General features: G+C 38.9%; 1 protein-coding gene across 2 annotated transcripts in view; it reads left to right on the forward strand.

The window, feature by feature from the left end:
- The first annotated feature begins 215 nt into the window (after window positions 1-215).
- LOC106093639 (rho GTPase-activating protein gacZ) overlaps window positions 216-22,390 on the forward strand; it is a 244,714-nt gene continuing 222,539 nt past the window's right edge. For both annotated transcript variants that reach the window (XM_059361585.1, XM_059361586.1), the window contains exon 1: window positions 216-1,079. The gene's annotated coding sequence lies outside the window, so the exon portion shown is untranslated. The remainder of the gene's footprint in view (window positions 1,080-22,390) is intronic.

Raw genomic sequence — 22,390 nt, forward strand, 5'->3', positions numbered from 1 at the left:
TTATATCTCTTTCATGCTCCCATAGTAGATAAACAAAATGAACACTGCCTGCCACCCATAGAATACGTGAATGAACGAATGAACTGTGTGTAAGTGTTTATGTGTGGGGATGAACGAACATTTTCGAAATGAATGCGAAGAAACAAAACAAAACCAGAAAGGCAACAACAAAACCTCATCAAGCCACTGCTGCATTCGGTTAAGGTGGGCTCAGTTCATTCAACATCAGTTAGTATTGGGCTCTCGTGCGGTTTGGACGCGTTTATGAAAATTTATTAAAGCGTTTTTGATTGGAAGCGCCGGTTTTTGTTTGAAGACGACAGCGACGGCAGTTGGTTGAGAAAAGCAAAAATCCAAGAAATTACGTGCGCCGAAATACAAAGTGCATGCATGCAGTGAGTGCTGCAAACACAGGCGGATGTTTTGAGGTGTTTGTCTCATTCTGTGGAGAATTCATATCGGAATCGAATAAAGTGCATAAAATACATAAAGAAAAAACAACAACTACAACAAAAGAAGAAATAACAAATACTACACAAGTGGAGTATCGAAACGAAAAAAAAAGTGAAAAAATATAAATACACAAATTTGTGCATATCTGCCTGCCTGCCTGTCCGTCCGTCTGTCTGTCTCGGAGTGAGTTTCTGTAGGTGTGCGCGCGTGTGTGTGTGAAAAAGTGCCTAAAGATAAAGGAGCCACAATAACAAAAAAAAAAAAACAACAACAACAAATTACGAATTTCTTTCTAACTGCAGTGCCGTGCAGAGCAGAGCATTAGCGGTGGTGCGTGTGCATATTAAATTGTTTGAAAGTTAATGCTGTCGGCCAGGCCCACAGCACAGCTGCAGCAATAAAAACAACAACCACCACAACAAACAGCATTCGCTTTGTGTCAGCCTAGCAAGTGAGTGACGTGAGTGAGTGAGTGGAGTGCATCCATCCAATAGATCTATCTTTGCGTGGGTGGTTATGTGCACCAGCATACACCATCTCAAAACTAATAACAAAAATAGCAGCAGCAGCAACAACAACAACAACTACAACAGCTGATACGAATATAGTGAAAATATTCACAAAATGTAAGCAAGAAAACAAAAATCGTTTCTCTAATGCAAGAAATTATAAATTTTCATTAAAAATTCAAACTGAAAAGATCAAACATTGTAATCCGAGTGCAAAAAAAAAAGTGTAAGCGATTTTTTGAAGTTTCAAAATTTTAAATATATGATTGATGGCCAATGTTGGAATAGCATTGGTCAGTGTTGCCACAATCGCGTTTTTCTTTTTTTTGTAATAGGTACAAAAAAATTCTTTAAAATCCAAACAAAACAAGGCAGGAGCCAACAATTGTCTTGCCATCAAAGCATCGATTTTTTATTTGCTTAATTAAATCCAACACCATGTGGGGTATACTAATATCTGCGTTCCGTTTGCAGTACCTCTAATTATTAATCTGCGAACATACAGTGGGACAGAAAAGTCAACATACGCCACTCAATAAACACTTTTTTCCAAACGAAATTTTGTTGTTGTTGATTAAAGTTGTTAGCACGTTTTCCAGTATTATGAGGGTAAAGTCTTATCCTCACTACGATACTGCCAGTTTACGTAAGTGAAATTTATGAAAGAGTATGTAGACATATCTGTGCCACTGTACATATGTATATTGTCATCGTGATATTTTCTATCGATCTAGCCATGTCCTTCCGTCTGTGAAAATCACGAAAGCTGATCGAAGAAATAAAGGTGTTCGCTTGAAATATGCCACACTTAATTCTTATCAAAGTAGGGCGTTGGTAAGGTTCTACAGCGCCATCTCCTATAGACCTGTAAAATGAAGTGGAAACTGTAAAAGACAAGAAACTATAGTGAAGCGGATTACGAAAGCCCTAAATAACAAAAATAACTCTGTATGTCCTAGAACCTTATCAAGGGGCTAACAAGTACCGCCAGGTTGAATTTCAGTACTGGTTGTTCTAAGGGATGGTTGCAGAAAATTTTTTCAAAAAGGTAAAAGCCACAGGGGCAACACAGAACTGGGACAACTAAAGGGTGATTTTTTAAGAGTTATATAAATGTTTAAAAATCTTTTTTTTTTTGAATCGATAGTACGGTCCATATAAACTAATGTTGGAAAATTATTTCATGCAAATTTTGACCGTGACTGCGCCACAAATGGTTCATCCGCTTAGACCAATTTTGGCATACTCTTTCCGGCCGATATCTCACGAATGAATGCCTCAGTGTTGTCTTCCAATGCTCTAATTGAAGTGGGCTTGTCTGTATAGACATGAGCCTTAACATAGCCCAACAACAAATAATCTAAAGGTGTTAAATCGCACGATCTAAGCGGCCAATTGACCGGTCCCGAATGTGAAATGAAATGTTCACCGAACTCGCCTCTCAATAAGTCCATTGTTACGCGTGCTGTGTGGCATGTGGCACCATCCATTTGAAACCACATGTAATGCAAGTCAAGCTCTTTCATTTTGGGCAAAAAAAAGTTGGATATCATCTCACGGTAGCGCTCACCATTCACAGTTACGTTACGCGTATCGTACGCATCATCTTTGAAGAAGTACGGTCCAATGATGCCACCAGCCCATAAACCGCATCAAACCGTGATTTTTTCTGGATGCTTCGGTAGTTTTTGCAATGCTTCTGGCTGATCTTCATCCCAAAATCAAACAATTCTGCTTATTTACGTACCCATTTTTGCAAAAATGAGAAAAAATGAGCGCGCAATGAACTTTCTTAATAGGGCACACATTTTGATGATAAAATTCAATATTTTGTAAGCGTTGTTCGCTGGGTCTTTGCTGGACAGGAAATTTAACTTCAAATCCAACATTTTAGAAAGGGCAAGAAAGACAACTTTTGCCCTATACACCTGCAAGAGAGCCGTTGGCAAAAGTTGGGGATTTAGACCGCGCGTCACGCATTGGGTATATACTGCAGTTGTCAGACCTATAATGCTATATGGTGTTGTGGTCTGGTGGACGGCGCTTCAAAAATCCACCTACTGCTCAATACATAACCGGATCCAAAGGATGGCTTGTTTGTGCATCACAGTCGCACTAAGGACGACACCATCTGATGCACTGAATTTAATGCTACATCTAATGCCTCTGGATATTGTGGCTAGACAAATTGCAGCGACCACTGTCGTGAGGTTAAGGGAGCTTTCTCATTGGACATGTGGCGGCTATGGACACTGTGTTATCCTTGATACAATATTCGATGTTCCAGGTAGTGTGGATTACACCCTACCTGAGCCGCTTTTTGATAAAAAGTAAAGTACCACTTCTCCTGATAGAACCGATTGGAACTACGATATAATTGGTAATAGAAGTTACATAGACTTCTATACGGATGGTTCCAAACTAAACGACCTGGAGGGCTTTGGGGTATACTCAGAAAAGCTAGAACTAGTCATATCGAGAAGTTTACCTGACCACTGCGGTGTGTATCAAGGGAAGATTAAGGAAGTGGAGGAATGGCCAAGATATAATGTCATTACGACGATTGGCATAAATATCTTCTCTGACACCCAAGCAGCCATTAAATCCCTGGAGAACGTATTTCTGAACACAAAAACCACCCTCGATTCTCACAGATCTCTCAACGAGATGGCTGAACAGCTCAAAATTCACCTGTTCTGGGTTCCTGCCCACAGAGATATCCCAGGGAATTCTAAGGCAGACGAGCTTGCGAGACTAGAAACTACCCTACACATTCCAGGGATACTGGAATCTGTGGGTATGCCTCTAGCGACATATAAGCTAAGTTTCCAATTTCAATGAACAACGTTGCCGAGTTTGGATAAAACGAACTCCCAATTTAAGTGTTTAAGCCCAAACAAGCGCTTTTATTACCCTTTTCGCCGTTACACTGAGTTGAATGGACCATGAGTATGGACCAGATTTGGCCATATTTGTATGCAGCTGTCACGTATCCCTGCTTTCCGACTGAAGGCATTGAATGCACTAAACCCGCATTTCCTACGCAGATTTACTAAATTTAGATTCCTGAACATTTGTACCAGTTATAGTTAGTATCAAAACTTACGAGATGACTTTCTCCTATGGGTCCCATCGGAGTTTTGGGCTTCCCCTTTTGCGTGTTCTATTATGGTCGTCTTCAAAAGACATCTTCGCTGGAGCTTCTCCATTTATTCTAGCCACGTAGTCAACGCAACCGGTGCTATCGTTGTCATACAGCTCATAAAGCTCATATTTCATACGACGCCTATGTTCACAATTAACACAGACTGGTCCATTTATTTGACGAAGGATCTTTCTCTCAAACACTTAAAGTACTACCTCATCTGCTTTCGCATGTTTCGTTTGCTTTGAACATATAGGACTGTCGAAGGCGGCTTCATTTGTTATTTGTGCTTCTCGGGTCTTTTCCAGGATTTGGCGTAGTGCAAATATCAGTTCTATGCTAGATTGATAGGCCCCAATTATCTCATTGACTTTAATCTTTCGCACAGTACGATCGATAGTATCTTGTATGCGATGTGGACTTATTCCTCTGTAGTTAGCACATACTGTCTTGTCTCATTTCTTGTGTACAGAACCTAGTATGCTGAGGTTCCAATCATCGGGTATGCGTTTTTCTACCCATATTGCGCAGACGAGCCGATGCGTACGCCTTATCAGTGTCGCCTACGGTCTTAGCCACTTCAACCGGCAACTCATCGGCTCCTGCTGCCTTATTGTTTTTCAAGCTTGGTTACTGCTACATGGACCTTGTTCTGACGAGAAGGTAAATATGCTATACCATCATCAGTGATTGGTGGTTCTGTGGTATACCTGTGGTATATGGCCACCATCATCGGATACCAGCAGCTGGGAAAAGTGTTCTTTCCATATCCTCAGCACACTATTTGTATCTGTTACCAGATTTCTTTCTTTGTCTCTGTAGGAGGATGAGCTTCTACCAACGAAATCTTTTTGGTGGTTAATTCTTTGGTAGATTGTTTGGACTTCATTCTGGCTACAGAACATTTCGATTCGCTCTCACTCACGTCTTTTCATTTCCTATGCTACTGCCTGTAAAGTTGCCTTTTATGCCGCATTCTTGGCTTCAAATGCTCCTTGACATTCCTAGTCGTGACATGGGTTATTTAGTTGTTCTTTTCACCAGGAGATACATTGTACCAATGGTGAAACCTGTCTCCATGGAATAAAAGAATTATACATTTACTGAAAAAGCAAAATCCTAGATTTTGAAAACGACAGGAAAGACAACTCTTGCCCTATACAACTGTTAGAAGGCCATTGGCAAAAGTTAGGGGTTAACTGCAGTTGTCAGATCTATAATGCTATATGGTGTTGTGATTTGGTGGACGGCACTTCAAAACTCCACGTACTGTTCAATACTCAGCCGGATTCAAATGATGGCTTGTTTGTGCATCACATCTCTGGGGACTAATTTCTGAATTCGAAAACCGCCTTCGACAGTCGCAGATTTCTCAAGAAGTTTGCTGGACAGCGATATGTTAACTAAATCTTTAAGATCAGGCCCGAAAGGCAAATAGTCACAAAGAGCGGGTCGTGAACACTCCAACATTTTATGGCCCAATCTAGACTTGAAGAGTTCTATCGCTTTGGTGTCGCTGGCTAGAACAGACATTTCAGTCATTGTGTGCATCATGACAGGTCACTGTCTGATCGGTAAATTTGCTGACAGACTCAGATCTTCCAGATTTGCAAGGATTGCAAGTAACCACTTCTGCAGAAGATGTGAGAACGTCGAGGAAGACGATGCTATAGAAAATTACGGTATTTTGCACTGCGTGTATTTTGCACTGGCAGGCAGAAGGATTTTCCCTTTAGGTTCTCATTTCTTTGAGAAATTGTCTGAATTAGCGGGTGTGAATATTTACATGTTGTTGTTCTTTTTAAAACGATTTGAATGGTAGGTCTTAAAAGGCATCTTCCTTCTCGTGTTCCTGCGCTATCAGGAAAAAAATGTCTAATTGAGTCCCATGCAGACTGCCACTTAAACCTAACCTTGTACTCGTAAGCAGGGCTGCCAGACATGACGATTTTATTTCATTTATATGATTTTTTGGCCAAAATCTGGCCATTTGACTTGATTTTTGTTTTGAATTTTTTTACGGCTTGACGATTTGCTTCCGATCTGTATTTGTTTGAAAAAAAATCAACGCTACCAGTACCATTATAACAATTTATGTTGCAATACGCAAACACGTTGTTCACTTGAAGGTGTTTAAGTTCGCCAACAATAGCCTGTTATGTTTTTCGAGCCAAATATAATGCAATCTCAGTATTAGGCTTGAACTCCAACACGAATAACTTTCTTTTTAAATAAACACAGAAGCCAATTCCTAATGAGCTTACAGTAAATTACATGTTATGTAGCTGTCATTACTAGTTAAGCAAATGTATGTACCAGTGTCAACTTGGTAACACTTCGTGTCAGCTACCCGGTACACAATCTTTGTCCATTGTATATATCAAAGGAGCTTATACTTAGCAAATGTAAAAATCTTAGAATTTTATGTACAATCTAAATATTTTAAGTCGAATCTGAAGTCTGTCCGAAAAAAACAACAGACGCTTAGCGAATCACCCCCATCAGCTCTTTTGTCTGTCAATTGAGTCATCAAAGGAATTAGAATGATTTGTTCCATGAAATTGTACTTATAATACAAAATCCGAAAAAAACTTGTGTGAAATGTGGTCGCTAAGAACACCCACGATATTGGCAACATTCATTTTGGTAATGCCAAATTTTCCGCACGGCCAATTTTTCCGAGAAAAACCAAAGCAACGAACATACATATGCCCTGAAGGGGAGAAATACATAAATTGCCGGCACAAAGACTCCTTACCCTACCCCTAATCTTTACAGTTAGAGGGTTGCAATGGTAGTCCTTTCTTGCTTTTGTATTTTTTTTTAAGGAAGTGCTGATATTTGAGAGTAAATGGAATGAAGTGAAATTGGAGATTGATTGTTAAATAGTTGTTAAGAAGAAGATAGAAGTGCCACAGTATACGGAGACTCTTTTCTAGAAAAATTTTTGGATTTTCCAGTCATGCGGAGGATGTGAGAAATGGCACTGTCTTTAAATAGTTTTATCAGGATGGTTTAAACAATTCTATTGTGGTTAAAGAACAATAACAAAAAAGAAGCCTTTTTGATACTATCTCAAATTATTTGAAATTCCATTAAGGATAATCCTAGAACGAATTTCAGACAATGACTTTCAATTGGATAGGGTTGCCCCTTCCTTAATGTTTGTGTGGTATTTATGGTCAATAATTTACTTTAATGCCATTTAAGGTTATTTTTGGTCGAAATGGATGGCCCATTTTGTGCAACTTATAGGAAAAATTCCTTTTTAATTACACAATAGAATTCAAACTGAGTAAAGGGAAGGTGCCTGGGAGGAATGTTAAACTGCATAAGCAACACCTTCAAGTGTGATATGAAGCTATTTTAGTTTTAATCATTTAAAAAGGCAAAGTACGAATTTTGGATACCCATCACCTCGGGTATATATGTAAACCAACTTTCGTCATAATCCGATGAAAAATGCGTTATTTATGCACCTATAGCAGCTATATCCGAATATGGTCCGATTTGGACCAAATTCAGCAAGAACATTGAGTGGTCTAATAAATACAAGGTTCTGTTCACTTTGGTTCAATATTGGTCTTTTTGGCAGCCATATCCAAATATAGACCGATCTGAACCATATAGGACACGAATGTCGAAAAGCCTAACATAAGTGATGGTGTCAAATTTCAGCGAAATCGAATAATAAATGGGGCCAATACTTTAAATCGAGAGAGTGGTCTATACGCAGCTCTATCCAAATCTGGACCGATCTGGGACAACTTCAAGAAGGATATTGAGGGCCTAACACAACTCACTGTCCTAAATTTCATAGAAATCGGACAAAAAATGAGTTGTGCTTAGCCCTTCAAAATTCCTCTTTAATTTGGCTCAGATCTTCACAGATTTGGATATAACTGCCATATAGACCGATCTCTCGATTTAAGGTTTTGTGCCCATAAAAGGCGCATTTATTGTCCGAATTCGCCGAAATTTGGGAAAGTGAGTTGCATTAGGCTCTTTGAAAACTTTCTGCAATTTGGCCCAGATTTGGATATAGCTGCTATATAGACCGATCTCGCGGTGTAAGGTTTAAGTCTGAACCGATTTCCGTTAGAAGCGGTTAACAAATGACCACATTAGTGCAATATTAGTCCAAATCAGACGAACATATATATGGGAGCTATAGCCCAATCAGAACCGATTTCTTCCAATTTCAAAAGGCTTCGTGTATATTCCAATAAAAAAATGTTTGTGCCAAATTTGAAGATGATCGGATAAAAATTGCATCCAGTAGTTTGTGCACGAATTAACATGGACAGACGGACAGACAGATAGACGAACATAGCTAAATCGGATTAGAAAGTGATTGTGAGTCAATCGCTATACTTATCAATGGATCTATCTCTCTTCCTTCTAGGCGTTTCAAATAAATGCATTAAGCTATATTACGCTGTATCACAGTGAAATTAGGTCCCTTATCATTGAGCTTTAACTAGAAACGGACAGCACACATGGATAAATGAGAAGTTTTCCCCTGTTCCTTAATGGAACGTTCGTAGGCAAACAACCAGATGACTATACTAGACCAAGTCTCAGGTATCAAATGCGAAATCTCTTCCGAACCAGGCAGGTTTCTTATCGTCTCCCCGATTATATCGCGATAGTATTAGCCTATTAGCCTTCTATCTTTTAACCATTCGCATTTAGTCTACCAACGGCAGTAACTTTCTTTACTGGTTGGTCTAAGGAAGGGTTTACAGAAAACGCAATATATGTGGACGGTCTTCCTGGACAGAAATTTGAACTTAAAGTCCAACATTTTTGGAAGGGCGAACAAAGCAACTCTTGCTCAAGAGGATTATTGACAAAAATGAAGGGCTTAAACTGCGTATCATGCTGCATGCATGCATGCATGGCTGCATACTGCAGTTGTCAGAGATCCATAATGCTATATGGTTTTGTGGTTCGGCGGACAGTGCTCCTGTTCAATACTCAACAGGATCTAAAAGATGGATTTTTTGTGCACAGCTGCATTGAGGATGACTTCAGCTGATGCTCTGAATTTAGCGCTACACTTAAAGCCTATGGACAATGGGTCTAGACAAATGATTGCGGCTACTGTCGTAAGTATAACGAACCTTTCTATCTGGTGTAGCCGCAGCTAAGGGGCTTTTGTTATCCTTAACACCATGCCTAATATGTCTGGCAGTGATTACACATTGTTTGAGCCAATATTTGATGTAAACTTAATAAAGCTTTTTGGATCTATAATATTCCCAGTAATAGAAGGCATGAGACGTCTACGGTGTACGGATGGTTCTGACAGGATGACAATATGGACCTTGGGGTTTACTCTAAAGAACTAGGACTGGAAACATAAAGAAGATCACTGTAATGTGTATCAGGCGAAAATTCTTGCAATTATAGAAGGGGTGGAGTGGCTAAGATACAATTTAAAAACAATAGTAGGCATGAATACCTTCTCAGAAAACCATTATAACTCTGAAGAACATGTTTTTGAATGGAAAACCCGTTCCCGGCTGTTATAGATCTCTCACCGAGATGTTTGACAATTTCAAATTAACCTGTTCTCGGTTGTGGGCCATACATATATTCCAGGCAATCGTAGAGCAGACGATCTTGCAACAAGCATATCTCCAGCGACATTAGCAAACTCTTTGATAGGGCCCAAAAGGTAACGCTAAAGGTTATGTGGCCCAAACTGAACATGAAAAGGTCTATGCCTTGTTGTCGTTGGTAGAATAGCAGTATCCCTCATCATGCCAAACCTGTTAGGTCACTGTATGACTGAAAAACATGCTGATAGATTAAAGTTGGAAAGTAATGATGACTCCGGAATCTGTGAAGTCGTTAATGAAGAGGAAACAAAGAAATATCTGCTGTATGCATGTCCCGCACACGTTCAACGAAAAACTCAACTTTTGGTTCCCATTTCTTTGAAGACTTGACTGAATTAACCGATGTGAACAAGGCATTAGGCATATAAAGCGATTTCAGAGTCTCAACAATCCGTGGAAGCGACTACAAACTTGTACAGACCTTAAACACAATGGGCATCCTTAGAAAAAAGCAATGTTCCAGTTCAGTAGTGAGAAGTTCCTATCCAAAAAATATGATTTGGCTGATGTGAAAATTCAGATTCAGTGTTTCAATGGTACGAACAAGAAGTCATCTTCCTTCTCTTATTATTAGGGTATAACAAAGGACTACTATAGTGACTAAGTGAGACTGATTCCAGCCTGCTACTAAAACCTAACCTAACTTTCATTATCAATTTTATTAGAAGACTTTGCAGTACTTAAACACACTTCGTATCCTTAGAAAAAAACTATGTTCCAGTTCACTAGTGACTAGTTCCCTGCCAAAAACTACAACCTACTTTCAATCATTGATTATGGTGCATTGGCCACAAATGCTTCTCAAGCCATTGCAAAACAATGCAGCAGAAGTATTTGTACATGTACGTGCCCATCAATATGAAGGCATAACTCCCTAAATGGTAACATGTGCCATATACAACGAATTTGTGCAAACACTGGTGTGTGCCACATTACAAATTCTTGCCCAGATGTATGATGACAAAGCCCCTACCAAAGCATGGAGAGAGAACTTTTTAATGAAAAAAAAAGACAAATATTTTTTTTTATGACTCATCCATGTATTGCCAATTTATTATTCATAAGTTGTTGTTTTTTTCGTGGTATTGGGACGACGGAACGAGAGAAGATTCAACGGTGAAAGAGCTGCGCATCTGTCAAGCACTGCCTATGGCGTTGTGCAAATATTCTTCTGTATTTATTAGTAGGACACGGAGTAAAGCTATTTTGAATTCTGAATCACATTTCTTGTTGTCTTCTTCTACTGATCTACTCTACTCAGCTCTATTCATTCAATAGTTGTGCTAATTGAATGATAAGTGATTTCAATTAACAGATTTGCTGCCACATAAATACGAAGTGCAGACTTGATCGAATTGGATTAGGGAGGTGATGTGAATAAAAGTTCGTTCTTTAAGGGAAGATTGGAAAAAATGTGTTTGTGTTTGTGAGTGTAAGAATTGCATAGTCTATTCGATTAATTGAACGATAAATGATTTCAATTAACAGATTTGCTGCATAAATTCTTATTACAATTTGTTTCGAATTAGATTAGTGAGGCTATGTGAAAACTTTGTTTTCTTAATGAGTTTCAGAAGGTGAAGGAAAAGTAAAAAAATGTCTACGGTACCTAATGGAACGATATGCATTACGATTACCAGCTAGGTAGTTGTTAAAAGGAATTTGTTTGTTTACACAAATCCAGAAACTCTTCCATGTTCTATGGCGTTGCAACATTCTTCTTCAATTCATAAAACCAAGTTTCTAGACATCTTTCTTCATTTTAACTACCCATCGTTGTTTACACCTTACTTTTCTTTGTAGACCAGTACTCAAATATGAAGTTCTAAGATTATTTTTTAAGGCATCTTCTTCCAGTTCATCTTTCCGTATGTCTTGGTTCTTTTATTTTACGAAGGATTTTCATCTTAAACTTAGGCTCACCTTAATGCGTAAATTTGAGTATGACTGGTGAAAAAACTATTTGCCAATGAAACGTGTGACTTCTATACCCACCACCATAAAATGGAGGGTACATTTATCTTGTTAATCCGTTTATGACACCTCGAAATATTGATCTGAGACACCATAAATATATGTAAGGGTGATGACTTTTTCTCAAAAATTATTTCCAGATCTCAGAGATTGGTGTTGCGGTTTAAGCGATTTGTGTGCTCTCTTACAGTTATCTAAAAACAAAAATTTGGTAACCAAATTTCGGATGGGGTACTTAGGGGGGCCGCCCCTCCCCCAAAGCCTACCAAATTTATATATATAGACCAATCACAACAATATGGAACTCAAATGAAAGGTATTTAAGAGTAGAAATCGTAAACGATATCCAATTGTGGGACAACGTATTGGGGAACCACCCCAGCCCCCAAAACTCCCCTAAATTGGACATAAAAGGTATTTGAGAGTAGAAAACGAATCTAATGTAGGACCAAGTGTTTGGGGACCGCCCTTTCCCCAAAACACCCTCATCCAAAGATCGCAAATTGACCGCAGGTGTACCCCAGGGCTGTTCTTTCTCCTTCTCTTTTTCTAATTTTCATCAACGATCTGTTGGGTCAGACGTCGAATACGATCTACTCATTTGCGGATGACAGTCATCTCTGTCATTCGTACTCCTTCGACCATAGGCCAAGTCTTCGAGAGATTGAGGACAAGAGGCGGGTTATGGACGATACACTCTGCCATTGCTGGCCATTTCTGAGTGTGGTCGAATGATTCGAATAGATTATAATGCATGGAAGACTCAGTGCTGCTTGTTGTCACACAAACGATGCGCTGACCCATTACGATCATCTTTGTCTATCAACGGTGTAGATGTTGAGCAATCAGAAGCTCTTAATGTTCTGGGCATGAAAATACAAAGTGATGTCCGTTGGGCTAAACATGTGTTCGAAGTGTCGAAAGAAGCATTCAAGTGTTTAGGCTTCCTTAAACGATGTAAGAATTACTGCAATCCGTCTGATCTTCTTCACCATCTTCACCACTTTCATAAGGCCGAAAATGGAGTACAACTCACATGTATGGGCTGGAGCTTCAAAATCATTCCTGGAGCTACTGGACCGTGTACAGAGGAAAGCGATGGCGTTGATTGGGGACAGTGGGGTATCTAACTCTACTGCCTCCCCTCATCATCGTCGCAATGTGGGTTGTTTGGCGCTGCTCTATCGTTACTTTCATGGTGTGTGTTCGTCTGATATTCGTCTTCTTATTCCTGATGTGAGGATGTATGTCAGGGATACTAGACATCCCAGGATCTCACACCCGTTTGTAATTGATTGGCCAGCAGACCGCACAATGCATTATAGAGAGAATTCTTATTTCGCCCGAACCGTTCGTATGTGGAATCGACTTCCGGCTAATGTTCTTCCCACCCACTTTGACATTCAAAGATTTAAGACAAATGTCAATAAGCACTACATCGTTTTCCCCCCTCCAATTCCTAATTTCCCTTTCGCCAACGCAATGCATTGCATTCATAGGGGACATCCCCTGCGTGTTGGCTGACAGGAAAAAAAAAATTTACCGACCATAGTAATATGGGGCTCACATAAAAGGTCTTTGGGAGTAGAGCACGAATCTCGAATATCAATATTCGGGAAAAAGTGTCTTTGGGGACATATTTGCTGACTATTGCAAGCAGGGGCACAAATCAAAGGTATTCGTGATTAGAAAATAAATTTGGTATACACTTTTGGGGCAGAGTGTTTGGTCCCCTTTAACCAATGGTAATATGGGTTTCAAACAAATGATATTTGGGAGTAAAACGCGATGGCGACATTTTTTCAGGGCTAAGTGTTTAGGGGACCACTTTGGCCCCCTTAAACCAATGGTAATATGGGGTTAAACCCCAAAAATCCTTTAAACGGGATAAATGGCAGTATAGAACTCAAATGAAAGGTATTTGAGAGTTCAAAAATAATACGATATCCAATTTCGAGGCCAATTGTTCGGGAGAAAACCCCACTCCCTAAACTCCCCTTAAACCGGACATAAATATCGACCATGTCAATACGGGACTCAAATTAAAGGTATTTAGGAGTTGATCGAGGCTTTGTTTTTCAATGTTGGCTTCAACCGTTTGGGGCCCGACCCACCCTCAAAAAACTCCCAAAAACGGCGTATTTACTTACCATGGCAGTATGGGTCTCAAATGAAAGGTATTTAAAAGTAGAGCTTGAATCTGATATAATTTTTTCGGTCCAAGTGTCTTGGTTCCCACCCATGGCAAATTAGGGCTCAAGTGAAAGGTTTTTGGGATTGGAATATAAATATGAAACCTAATTTTATAGCCAAGAGTCTGAGGCCGTTCAACAAGAGTCTGAGGTCGTTCAGACCAAAGATGAAGATATGTGTTCATCAAGTTAATGGTGTTTTGGGAGTAGAATATTAAAACATCGTCAGTAAGGATATGTATGGATAGGATTTAGAAGACATTGAATCTGGGATATAATATCTGCGGCGACGCCCTTCCCGCAAGTAGCTAAAATCACCAATGATGGCAACAGAACATTAAATTAAGCAGAAATTTCCAAATTTAGAGTACTCCTCTCCAACGGGGCATTATAAGGCGCAGCGGAGCGGGCCGGGCTCTGCTAGACTTAAATAAAAACTCATCAAAGTATGATACAGGGATATGAGGTTGTATAAACTCATCACCCTAGTATATACACTATTGAACGTCTTGATATTTTAAGTCGATCTAGCCATGTCCATCCGTCCGTCTGTCTGTCGAAAGCACGCTAACTTTCGAAGGAGTAAAGCTAGTCGCTTGAAATTTTGCACAAATAATTTTTATTAGTGTCGGTTGCGAATTTAAATGGGCCAAATCGGTCTATGTTTTGATATAGCTGCCATATAAACCGTTCTGGGGTCTTGAATTCTTGAGCCTCTAGAGGGCACAATTCTTGACCGATTTGATCGAAATTTTGCATAAGGTGTTCTGTTATCACTTCCAGCAGCTGTGCTTAGTATGGTTTAAATCGGTTCACAACCTGATATAGCTGTCATATAAAGGGTGATTTTTTTGAGGTTAGGATTTTCATGCATTAGTATTTGACAGATCACGTGGGATTTCAGACATGGTGTCAAAGAGAAAGATGCTCAGTATGCTTTGACATTTCATCATGAATAGACTTACTAACGAGCAACGCTTGCAAATCATTGAATTTTATTACCAAAATCAGTGTTCGGTTCGAAATGTGTTCATTCACCGTAACGTTGCGTCCAACAGCATCTTTGAAAAAATACGGTCCAATGATTCCACCAGCGTACAAACCACACCAAACAGTGCATTTTTCGGGATGCATGGGCAGTTCTTGAACGGCTTCTGGTTGCTCTTCACTCCAAATGCGGCAATTTTGCTTATTTACGTAGCCATTCAACCAGAAATGAGCCTCATCACTGAACAAAATTTGTCAAAATTTGAACACATTTCGAACCGAACACTGATTTTAGTAATAAAATTCAATGATTTGCAAGCGTTGCTCGTTAGTAAGTCTATTCATGATGAAATGTCAAAGCATACTGAGCATCTTTCTCTTTGACACCATGTCTGAAATCCCACGTGATCTGTAAAATACTAATGCATGAAAATCCTAACCTCAAAAAAATCACCCTTTAAATCGATCAGGGTTCCTGACTTCTTGAGCCGCTAGAGGGCGCAATTCTCATCCTATTGGGATGAAATTTTTGCATGAGACGTTCTTAGTATGGCGCAAATCGGAACAAACCGATCTGGGAGCTTGATTTCTTGAGCCTCTAGAGGGCGCAATTCTCATCCGATTTGTAAGAAATTTTGCTTAGTATGGCGCAAATCAGTACATAACCTAATATAGCTGCCATATAAACCGATCTTGGAGCTTGACTTCTTGAGCCTCTATAGGGCGTAATTCTCATCCGATTTGGCAGAAATTTTGTACAACGGCTTCTCCCATGACCTTCAACATAAGTAGCTTAATACAGCTCCCATATAAACCGATCTCTCGATTTCGCTTCTTGAGCCCCTAAAAGGTGCAATTCTTATCCGAATGGACTGAAATATTACATAATGACTTCTACAATGTTCAGCATTCAATTCATTTATGGTCCCAACTTTTTTCAACTATCATTTTCCATTCCACAAAGTATTTTCGAATTTTATTTAGAGAAGCCTAAAATTAACAATTTATGAGCCCATAATTTAATTAAGCCTTTCATTTGCCAGACTGCTTGAGTTCCCTTCATAAATTTTAATTATTTTTATCATTTTTACACATGAAGAATCAAATCCATAGTGCTAAGCTCCATGCATCATGCCCTTACTCTCCTTGGTGAGCCATATTAATCTTATCATTATCAATTTGTAATTAATACATTTTTACCAATCAACAAATACTTCTTGAACACACATCAAAATACAAAAACTCATGTGATCCTCATCGTAGACACCATCTGTGGCATCGAAGAAACAAGCATTGCTTCCATATGGTTGCTTGGTGTTCTGCTTTTCCCAAGTGAAACGGGAACAATTCACACGTTAAGTGGGTCAATTAAAAACGTTTATCGAACAGACAGACAACAACAACAAACGTTGGATTACAAAACATACCAAATGCGTCGACAGATTGCATTACTCGGCGACTTATCGTTACTGAAAGTTATCACCGCCAAAGGTCTACAGTCCAAACAATTGTGCATTTATGGTTGAGTTGGACATGCCATCCATGATTGCCGCAACAAATGGTATTAGAAGTCAAAATAAACATTTCTATACTGTGTTAACTTTAGAAAGATGTTGTCTATAGTTTATAATTCACAAATATCGGTCATATCTAATTGAACTTGATAGTAATGGAGGTTTAGAATTTTTCTCAGCCATATTTCTGGTTATCGCAATATCTCATTTCTGGATGCTAAAGGGTGTTTGATATAGCCCACCACTGCCTTTTTCCGAAGGCTATTCATAACTCTTCATAAAAGATACTAAACTAAATTATCCATTAACTTTCCTTAAGTTTAAGATCAATTATAAGGGGCCTTCTTTTTTATGCCGAGTCGGAATGATGTGCCGCATAGCGTTACCACTTGTTAGAGAAGTTTATACATGGCAGAATGCCTCACAAGTGTAAGAAGCATTAGTAAGTGGATAACCAACGCCGAAATTTTTTTCTATGATCACGCCGGGGTTTGAACCCAGGCATTCGGCGTCATACGCGGACATGCTAACCTCTGAGCCACGGTGGCCTGTGATAGATACATTGAAAGGAAAGTGTAACATATCGTACATCCATAGTTATTGCAGTCACATATGGGTTTAGCCATTAGCACCCGACATTGAAGTAAAAACTAATTGTCAAAAAACATCCAAGACTACCCATTCGCCCTCTCACCAAGCATAAATCCAATTTCTTTTACACCAGCGTACAGTGTTGCCACTGAAGAAAAATTTTTTCTACCAAAATTTTTCATAAAACGTACCAAATCCCTAACTAGCCGACCAAAATTTTATATTTCTTAAAAATTGGTACGGAAATGTGAGCACCATAACGTGAAATTGTAAGTTGAGGATACACTGAAAGAAAAAATTATACCAAATTTGCTATTAGCACTACCATATACCAGAATGTCGAGACGATCCATAATAAAGCCACCAATCGCTGTTTCAAGTTCTCTGCGTCTTTCGACTTTATGGGGTCTCAGATCAATATTTCGAGGTGTTATAAACGAAATGACTAGATTAGTATACCCCGATCCTATGGTGGTGGGTATAACAATACCAAACGGTATAGGTAGTGTTAAGACTTTAGTACCGTTTGGCATTGAATAAAGTAATACCAAAAGGTATTGATTGCGTAACTACTTTTTTTATCAGTGTATAAATGGAAGCTCTATCAAATGGTTAGCATGTCTGCCTATGACGCTTAACGCCTGGGTTCGAATCCTGGCGAGAACATCAAAAGAAATTATCAGCGGTGGTTATCCCCTCCTAAAACTGGCGACATTTATGAGGTACTATTCCAAGTACAAATTTCTCCCCAAGGTGATAATAATGGATAAGAATTGTTATGCTTTTGGAGATATATCATGTTATAGTCCGATTCGGGCTATAAGTGAACTGAATGTTGAAGACCATAGTAGAAGTCATTGGGTAATATTTCATTTCATTCGGATAAGAATTGCGCCTTGTAGGGGCTCAAGAAGCACAATCAGGATATGGGTTCATATGGGAGTTGTATTAGGCTATAGATCGATTAAGACCATATTAGACAAATATGTTGAAGGTCATGGGAGAAGCCGGTGTACAATATGTCAGAAAAACGGATAATAATTGCGCCCTCTAGAGGCTCAAGAAGTCAAGATCGCGGATCGGTTTATACGACAGCTATATCAGTTTATGTACCGATTTGCGCTATACTAAACACAGTTATTGGAAGTCATAACGAAACGTTTCATGCAAAATGTCAGCCAAATAGGATGAGAATTGCGCGCTCTAGCGGCTCAAGAAGTCAAGACCCAAGATCGGTTCTTATGGCAGCTATATTAGGTTATGAACTGATTTGAGCCATACTTATCACACTTGTTGGAAGTCATAGCACAACACTTCGTGCAAAATTTCGGCCAAATTGGATAAGAATTGCGCCCTCTAGTGGCTCAAGCAGTAAAGATCCCAGATCGGTTTATATGGCAGCTTATCAGGTTATGAACCGATTTGGACCATACATAGCAAAGTAGTTGTAAATTATAACACAACACTTCATGCACAATTTCAGCCAAATTGGATGGGAATTGCGCCCTTTAGTGGCTCAAGAATTCAAGACCCAAGATCGGTTTACATGGCAGTTATATCAGGTTATAACCGATTTAAACCATACTTGGCACACATCACTTCATGCAAAATTTCATGTCCAAATCAGACATGAATTGCGCCCTCTAGTAGCTCAAGGAACCCAGACCCAAGATCGGTTTATATTGTAGCTATATCAGATTATAAACCGATTTAAACCATACTTGGCACAGTTATTGAAAGTAATACCAAAACACCACGTGCCAAATTTCAATCAAATCGGATAAAAATTTGCGCACTCTATATGCTCAAGAAGCCAAGACCCAAGATGGGTTTACATGGCAGCTATATCAAAACATGGACCGATTTTGCCCATTTATAATCCCAAACCACCTACACTAATAAGATATATATGTGCGAAATTTCAAGCTTCTAGCTTTACTGTGTGGAAGGTAAGCGTGCTTTCGACAGACAGACGGATGGACGGACATGGCTAGATCGACTTAAAATGTCGTGACGATCAAGAACATACATACTTTATGGGGTCTAAGACCCATATTGCGAGGTGTTACAAACGGAATGACGAAATTAGTATATCACCTATCCTACGGTGGTGGGTATAATAAATAAATGAAAATGATATTTGAGAGAGTTTTTATGCAAAATTTCGAGCGGCTATCTTCACTCTTTCGAAAGTTAATGCACTTTCAGCATACAGAGGGACGGACTGAATCGAGTAAGAATGTCATAAGGAATTTTTTCAACGGAATGACAAAATTGAATATCTAAAAGAGATAGACTCGCTATTCTGATGTCATTGGAAATCGGATACACATGTACGTAGTAGATATATCTTTTAAGGAAATTGCTACTTTGACGATGAAATTGATTTTGATTCGATCCGCGTACTTAACATTGGGTTAAATTCCCCGTAGCAGAGAGTTGTAAAATATGGAAATTTATTGACTGTTGCTTTTTTGAAATTAATTGGCTGTTGCTTTCATTCAAAATAAGGAAATTTCAATTGTAATTAAGCATGTTTATTACGATTGCGTTTAAAATCTACCAAAATCAACTTGGGTTGTCCATCCCACCAAATCCTATAATTTTTCAAACCATTCGATTAAATTTGGTAGAAAAAGCCCTAAACGGCAACACTGTTAGCGAACCAGGTGTAGTTAACACTGCACATGAGTAAACAGCTGTTTGCTCTGACTCTCATTCACTTCGCACTACGCATGCGAACAATTCGTACACATCCGTACGGATGGCCTCTATCTTTTATCCATCATCTCCTAACAAAAATACAAACATTGAATATCACATGGCGAACCATACGAACATGTGTGAATGAACGAACCAACATTCACGCATACATACATACATACAATGTATGCATATTGAATGATTTGGGCATGATGTTGTTGTTGGTTTTGTTATTGTCTTTCTTTTTATGTGTTGATTATCAACAACAATGAGAAGAATTACTTTAGAAACACTTTCCAAATTACAACAACCACAGCCCAACGATGGCCACAATCGCCAAAGAGTGAAAGAAAGAAAGAAAGATAATCAAATATCCGAATCTACATACAAAAAACAAAAACCCAAAACAAGCTATCGTCATTGTAAATATCGTCAGCATATATGTACATAGGAGGGGGCTACTATTCGGAATATTGGTGGCTTCATTGTAGCCGTGTTAGTAACAACATCACAATCACTACAAAGTAAACCATTCAAAAGAAAATTAGAGAAGCACCTACTTATCTGGTTTTAATTCAGCTCAGCAGCAGCGGCACCACCAACAACAGCAACAAAAATACACAACCATATAAACGCCACCGGGCAAACACACAGATGATGTGAATGATGAAAATTGAACTTAAGCAAAAAATAAATGTACAACCTATACGGTTTGATAAATTGGGGAAATGGGCAAAAGAAATCAAAATTCTTTATGAACGTTAGATGGAAGGATGATAGAACTCAATTTAATAATTTAGAAAAATAGTTTCAGGATATTGGTTGTTTCTAAGTTATTGTCCTACTGAAAAAAATCAGCAAGTTTTTTTGCTTCAAAATCACGAAAAAATTTCGCGAAAATCGATCATAGTACCAGCCTTATCTAAGAAATTTTATTAGATGGGGATGGATATCAACTTCGTTTTGTGGATTATAACTTCTCGAAATAATGATGCAAATTTAAAAGAAATTATACATCATTTGTATGTAAGCCAGTTTTAAAACGAGTTCCAGTCAACAAGTTAATTTGGAAGGGAAAGGGTGTGTCATTTAATAGGCTATAAATGGCAATTTGACCATAAACATCCCAATAAAGAACAGGGGCGAACTTAGCATATATTAATGGGTGCAGTCCGATTCAAGCTTAATTTTAAAGATAAAGAACTTCCTTTTTATAGCCGAGTCCGAACAAAGTGCCGCAGAGCGATACCTCTTTGGGGAGAAGTTTTTACATGGCATAGTACCTCACAAGTGTCGTCAGCTTTAAGAGCGGATAACCACCGTCAAAAATGTTTTCTGATATTTTCGCCATGATTCGAATCCAGGCGATTGGCATTATAGGCAGACATGCTAACCTCTACGGTCGTACTCTTTGATATGTTAAGTGAGATTTTAGTGGCAGTCTTGAATCAGACATAGACATTTTAGTCGGTTATGAAACCACAGGGCAGACTTATTTCCACTTATTTTTTCCCCATGCCACAGTGCAACAGGGCCACCTGCACCATCTTTGAAAATGTCATGAAAATCGATTCTGCCATAATACAAATAGCTAACATTGTGGATACTATCGATAGTTAAGATGAAAATATCGTAACTATCGAATGGAGCCAATATCCTCGTATTTTGCGACTTCAGTAAATTAAACACTCTCTCTGAAAAGAATAACTTGGGTTTTGGACAGTATAACGCCAAGACCAAGTTCGTTTGTTGCTGTTGCTTCGATTGGTTTGGTAGTTGCGATCGCTGGCTAGCCTTGGCGTATAGTCTGGATCGCAGTCATAGGTAAAGCTTCATGAGAGACGTCTCTTAGCGAATGAAAAATTTTATAAATTTGCCCATGAACATTCTATTAAGGAACAGTGGGGATACTGCTCTCAAAGCAATGAGTGCTGTTGATCTGGGACTAAGAGAGTGAAGCGCCTTTTAATTTGTTTTTATGTGTCTACTAGCTGACCCCGCCTTCTTTTACTTTATAGGGAACAAAAGTTTCCTTGGAATATTTATTTTCGACAATTAAAGATATTTTAGTGAAATACCATGCTAACTTGACTAACAGTTTAACAACTTTAAAAACCCTCTTATTTGAGCCTCATATTGCAATAGCCAGAAAATACTACTTGGGTGGTGTTGTGAGTGTTTTCCCGAATATTGATATCAAATTCGTGCTTTACTCCCAAAGACCTTTCATTTGAGCCCCATATTCCTATGGTCGTAAATTTGTCCCCTTGCGGAATGTTTTTAGGGAGAGGCGGCCCCCCAAACACTTGGTCCCATATTTGGATATCAGATTCGTATTCTACATTCAAATAACTTTTATTTAAGCCCCATATTCCCATGGTCAGTAAATAAGTCCTGTTTGGGGGGTGTTTTGGGAAAGGGGTGGACTCCCAGAAACGTGGTCCCACATTTGGAGATCAGATTCGTATTCTACTCGCAAATATCTTGCATTTGAGTCCCATATTGCCATGGTCGGTAAATATGTCCGATTTAGGGGTTTTTTGGGCTTGGTCCCCCTAGCACTTGGTCCGACAATCGGATATCAGATACGTTTTATTAGCCTAAATACCTTTCATTTAAGTCCCATATTTTAGTGATTGGTATAAATATATGTTTGGTAGGTTTTTGGTTGGGGCAGCCCCCCTAGGTACCCCAT

Source organism: Stomoxys calcitrans, chromosome 2 (genome assembly GCF_963082655.1).
Source record: "Stomoxys calcitrans chromosome 2, idStoCalc2.1, whole genome shotgun sequence".
In the NCBI taxonomy this organism is placed as follows: domain Eukaryota; kingdom Metazoa; phylum Arthropoda; class Insecta; order Diptera; family Muscidae; genus Stomoxys; species Stomoxys calcitrans.